We start from the raw sequence: 6,000 nt of genomic DNA, 5'->3' as shown, positions 1-6,000 counted from the left end.
AGGAAGTGGAGGAGTTGCAGAAGGAGGGAGAGAAAGAGCGGTAGGAGGGAGAGAAGAGAGAAGGAGGAGGAGCAAAACAGTAGGCTTAAAACAACGCAGATGGAAGAGTAGGAGAGAGAGAGAGAGAGAGAGAGAGAGAGAGAGAGAGAGAGAGAGAGAGAGAGAGAGAGGCTGGCTTGACATAATCGACAGAGAACCGGACATGCCAAACACAAATTCACGCGTAAAAGATAAATAGACACATGCATGCACAAAGAGACGAGAAAATGCGGGTCACTCTGAAAGAAATATAGACTGTCAGGCATGGAGGCAGACAGACAGACAGAGAAAATAAACACAGGCAAGACAGACAGACAAAATAAACACAGGCAAGACAGACAGACAGATAAAAACAGACACAAGCGCAGGGGCAACATTTGAACAGACAAACACACACACACACACGCGGGGTGGCGGTGGAGGGCCAGGTGTCGTCTCTGCCTCTCCAGCAACCAACTATTTTTTTTTTTTTTTAGCCAACCGAGCCCGAAGTTGGGAGCATTTGTGTAAAAATTGGCCGATTGATGTTAGATAAACGCTTCCTGTTCCTGAATTTTCGATGATCCCACTTTTTTTTTTAATATTGCTTTATATATTTTTTTCTACCCGAGGATGAATTTCGCTGATGAGTCGATGTAGCTCACCGACTGATCTCGTGTTTCACTTAAATTAGAGGAGTCGAGGGGCGAAGAGGCTAAACAAAATGAGGCGAAACTTAACAACTTGACATATAGATTTTTGTACGTACACATAGCCTATATATACCGATTGAAAGATAGCAGTGTGTGTGTGTGTGTGTGTGTGTGTGTGTGTGTGTGTGTAACGAACGTCTTTGATAGCCGGTCAAAACAACTGACGACGAGAAGCTTTGAAGTTACCTGATTACCGACGTGTCACAAAGGTAGAGACTCACACCCTCCAACGCCTTCTCACCAGCACACGTATACGTCACGACCTGTTAATTACACGCTGACACAAGGCAGCACATACCTTGTAGAACTGTTATAAACATTGATACGGTACAAGTTATCTGAAGTAGAGGAATTATATAGTAGAAGAAGTCTGAAGAAAAGGACTTATGGTAGAAGTAGAAGTCTGATGAAGTCTGAAGAAGATGTCTGAGGAAGGAAATATATAATGGAAGTAGAAGTCTGAAGAAAAGGCATAATATAGTAGAAGATGTCTGAAGAAAATGAATTAAATAGTAGCTTCACAGAGGCCTTGTTGAACTGTTATAGACATTGATACGGTAAAAGTTATCTGAAGAAGAGGAATTGTCTGAAGAAAAGGAATTATGGTAGAAATAGAAGTCTGATGAGGTCTGATGAAGTATGAAGTCTGAAGAAGCCTGAGGAAGGAAATATATAGTAGAAGTAGAAGTCTAAAGAAAAGGCATAATGTAGTAGAAGAAGATGTCTGAAGAAAATTAATTAACAGTAGCTTCACAGAGGCCACGCACAGCTATAACGTACGCCCACAACTTTACCCTTACGTATTCAGAAGGGATTGAGGAGGAAGTGGGAAGTACAGAAATGAAAAATAAAACATATGGGACTAAACAGAATCAGCCAAATTAAAGGCTGGAGCTGAGGCTACTAAGAGCACGCCCCACATCATAGAACTCCCCCCTCACCCCCCCACCCCGTTTCCGAAGCCCTTCCCCACACGGCTGCAACGAATACGAAGCGGTGGAGGGTGAGAGCCTGTACTACCTGTGTGGCACGTCGGTAATAAGGTAACTTCAAAGCTTCTCCTTGTCAGGTGTTGTTTTGGCTGGATATCAAAGACGCTCGTTATAATAGGGGTACACACACACACACACACACACACACACACACACACTTACATCTACACTGCTAGCATCTTTTAATCGGTATCTACATCTACGTATACATATAAAGTCGGTATTTTCAGACGCTTCCTCCTCGCACATCAACTATATCCAAAGGTCGAAAAGGAGATCTGAAGAAGTAGGAGGAGATTAATCGAGTTTTCGTGAGGGGGTTTTCACGTTCATGGTACAGAAGAAGGGTCACACTACTTCCAGGGTCCTTAAACTACCCCTGGACATGCCCAAAACGCCTACGAAAGCCTTGTCAAATATGTGAGCTTGGGCGCTGGAGTGTTAATAAGAATACGACCCTGAAAGAACCATTACATAGTCTGAAAGAACTCATTGTGGCACCATAGCATAGGCGGGGCACGCACGCAAACTCTCCATTGAAACAGAAAGGGATGAAACGCAAGGTATAGAGAGAAAGTGGAGGAACGGCAACTAAAAGAAAATCACAGGGAAAGACGCGAGCCTGTGATATACGGTTGCGATTCCACAACAGCCGTCGCCACAACACGCAGAAAATAGACGCCATAAATTCAGCCCGCAATGGAGAGAGAGAGAGAGAGAGAGAGAGAGAGAGAGAGAGAGAGAGAGAGAGAGAGAGAGAGAGAGAGATTGACATAGATTTACATAGATATTCTGACCACACAGATGGGGATATTTATGTGACTCTTAAAACACTAGCCTACTACTACTATTATTACAACTACTACTACTACTATTACTACTACTACTACTATTACTATTACTACCACTACTACTACTACTACTACTACTACTACTACTACTACTACTGTTGCTTTTTGTGTATATATGCGCATGTTTGTGCTGGAAACGTTATTTTCGCTCCTCGCTTCACAGAACGTGCGAGGAAGCGGGACAAAGGACGCCGCTTCTTTCTTATGTAAAAACTGATTGATTTCGTTTTCCATGGCCGTGAGCGTCAAACAGAAACACGAACGGACGAGTAGACAGGCAGACAGACAAATAGACAGTGACTGAGTGACTAATGAACTGAGAGAGAGAGAGAGAGAGAGAGAGAGAGAGAGAGAGAGAGAGAGAGTGTGTGTGTGTGTGTTCCAAGTCTATCTTTAAACTGTGGCTGAACATTTTGTATCAATAGGCTACAGTGCGATATAATGTCATTCAGGCCTTTAAAGTATGTAAAAAGAAAACCTAGAAGTAATGTAAAGAAAACCAAGCTAGTGACTCGACGGAAACACCTTTCAGCATCAAGAATACATCGAAAAAATAATTTGAAGATGTAATGAGCTTGAAGAGGAGGAGGAGGAGGTGCATAGTGTCTCCAAAGCCCTCAGTCGCTGCCTTGCCCCCACGCATCATCTTCCCTTCACTTCCTCCAAACATCACCCATCCTGCACCCATATACATGTTTTCAAAGAAAAAACGCCAGCATTTCCTTGTCCTTATTCCGTAGAAGCTGAGATGAAATGTTCCACACCCGCCTTGATCCCTCACACATCCTCTGTATAGTATTCATTATATATTGACCGTGGCCTCACTTTTAATGTAGAAGGATGTAGTACAGCCTTCTAAGTAGAGGTCTCAGATGTGATCAAAACTCACTACGAGAAAACAGAAGGCAGTATTTGGGTAGGAAGGAGAAAAATTTACCCATGCACAATAAGTCTTTAGTTGACTCGACGTCAACCAACCGTGTTACACAATCATGTATGTCATTGTTAGAGGTGTATTAACCAGTAAATGGAGAAAATACAGCATACAGGTCGGGCACCAATTACTGAGAGGGATTGGTTACATGTTTTACGGAGAGAAATGGTTGTGGAGTGGTGATGTCTTAATTAATTTGATCACCAGAGATGAAAAAGAGAAAGAGAAAGAGAAAAGAAGAGAGGAGAAGAGAAGAGAAGAGAGAGCAGCGACGGGCTAAATTTGTGCCGTGATATTGTAAACCCCAAAAAATAGATGATACATAATATGATCACAACTGCTTTGATATGTATTATGAAATAGTTTTTCTCATTTTTCTCGCTTGGAGGGATTAAGAAACATGATCCCCGTTGCTACCGGGTTAAAGCAAACATAAGTATATGATTCGTATTTATTTGACAATAAAAGATTTTATACCCTGCAACAATAAACTATCAATTAATCAATCAATCAATCACAAATTGTGGAATATTCATTATTACACATTACTACCGCATCACTACCGTCAAATGTTTTTGTTTCAAACAGCGGTTTAGAACAGCGAGATGTATGATAATTATTATATAAATAGGACATTTGGTAAGATAGACGCCAAAGTTCATAGGATATACGAGACCTTCTTGACAGCATTAAAACAAACAAGTTACAAATAAGATTCGTTATATTTAACGCGCCCATGTCTCGATCGATTCCTATACCTTATGACGTACTGCTGATGAACGACATCTAACCTTAATTTCATACCTCTTGGGAAGCAATAGGAGTGTGTGTGAATATAGTAAGAAAGTATAAAAATAGCTATGAATTAACTATACTGACTTTTGTACTGCAAACATAGGTTTTACAATTCACTACGAGAAGTTAGGCAAAAAGTACGACAATTTTGGCCAAAGCCGTACGATATTACAGGCAGCAGCAGCTGCTTGGTCACGCTGGCAAGTAGGGATGGGCAAGTACCGTTAATTTGAGTACCGGTACCGAAAACTCAGGTAAAAACTCTCTCTCTCTCTCTCTCTATCTATCTATCTATCTATAATCTGCATTGTCTGTCTGTCTTTCGTTTCTGTCGTTCTCTCTGAATGAAGTGAATATTTATTTTTTCGGTAAAAAAATAGCATGTATAGATATTATGGAAGTACTCGATCAGAGTCTAATAATAATAACAATATATATTAGCAACCTAAAAAAAGAATCGGACATGAAGAATTATCCAGTAACTCCAATAAATAAATGAAATAATGGAAACGGGAGCTGTGATGGAAACGAAAAGCAGGACAAAATGGTGGGAACTTGGGGAGACGGTCAGCGAGGCCGTGACTCAGCAGCGAGCACAACATTCAATTAGGCCGGTGTCACACTAGGCGGTTTTGCCGCGCGGTTTCGCCGAGCGGTTTCGCCGCTTTTGCGATAAAACACACACAAACCAATTGGTGTCACACTGGGCGGCAGCCGCCCACCACCGCAGCATGCTGCGGCAGAACCGCCCTGCCGCGCTGCCGCTTCCCGCCACGATTGAGGACACAACACACAGTTCAATGCACGTGGTCACACTGGGCGGTTCCGCCGCGCGGTCGACCACCATGTTTGACGTTGATTTGTTTATTCAATTAGTGTAATTGTCAATCTTTCCTCGGCAGATATTGACCTCCTGAACTGTGTGTTTTGTTTGGAGATGAGACCTTAGAAGTTGCAGCAAATTATCAAATGAAGCCTTAGTCATTCGGTAATTAACAACATAAGAACATAAGAACGTAGGAGTCTGCAAGAGGCCGGTAGGCCTGTACAAGGCAGCTCCTTTGAACCGAAGCTCCCGTGAATCTAACCCCACCTAATATCGCTGTCCATGAATTTATCTAATCTATTTTTTAATGCGACAATTGTACTGGCACTCACCACATGACTCAGCCTGTTCCACTCATCTACCACTCTGTTATTAAACCATTTTTTGCCTAGTTCCTTGTTGCATCTGAATCTATCCAGTTTAAACCCATTACTACGTGTCCTACCCGGTTCTCTTACCGACAGAACCTTTTTAATATCTCCCATTACAGCCCTTCATCCATTTATAAACCTCGATCATGTCTCCACGCACCCTTCGCCTTTCTAAAGAATGTAAGGTTAACTGTGTCTTTCCTCGTATGGCAAGTTTCGTAACTCTTGAATCATCTTAGTTATCCTTCTCTGCACCGACTCTAACATTTTTATATCCATTCTATAGTTATCTGACCAGAACGGAACCGCATAATCAAGATGAGGTCTAACTAATGCTAAATGTAGTTTGAGGAAGACTTCGGCACTTGCTTACGCTCCTTGATATAAAACCCAGTACTCTGTTTGCTCGATTTCTAGCTTGAATGCAATGTGCCCTTGGACGGAGATCAGAGCTCACTAACACCACATATTCTCATAAAACTTCTCAAACTTTTCACTAG

This window comes from Eriocheir sinensis, chromosome 2 (genome assembly GCF_024679095.1).
Source record: "Eriocheir sinensis breed Jianghai 21 chromosome 2, ASM2467909v1, whole genome shotgun sequence".
Lineage (NCBI taxonomy): Eukaryota > Metazoa > Arthropoda > Malacostraca > Decapoda > Varunidae > Eriocheir > Eriocheir sinensis.
This window is presented reverse-complemented; position numbering follows the sequence as displayed.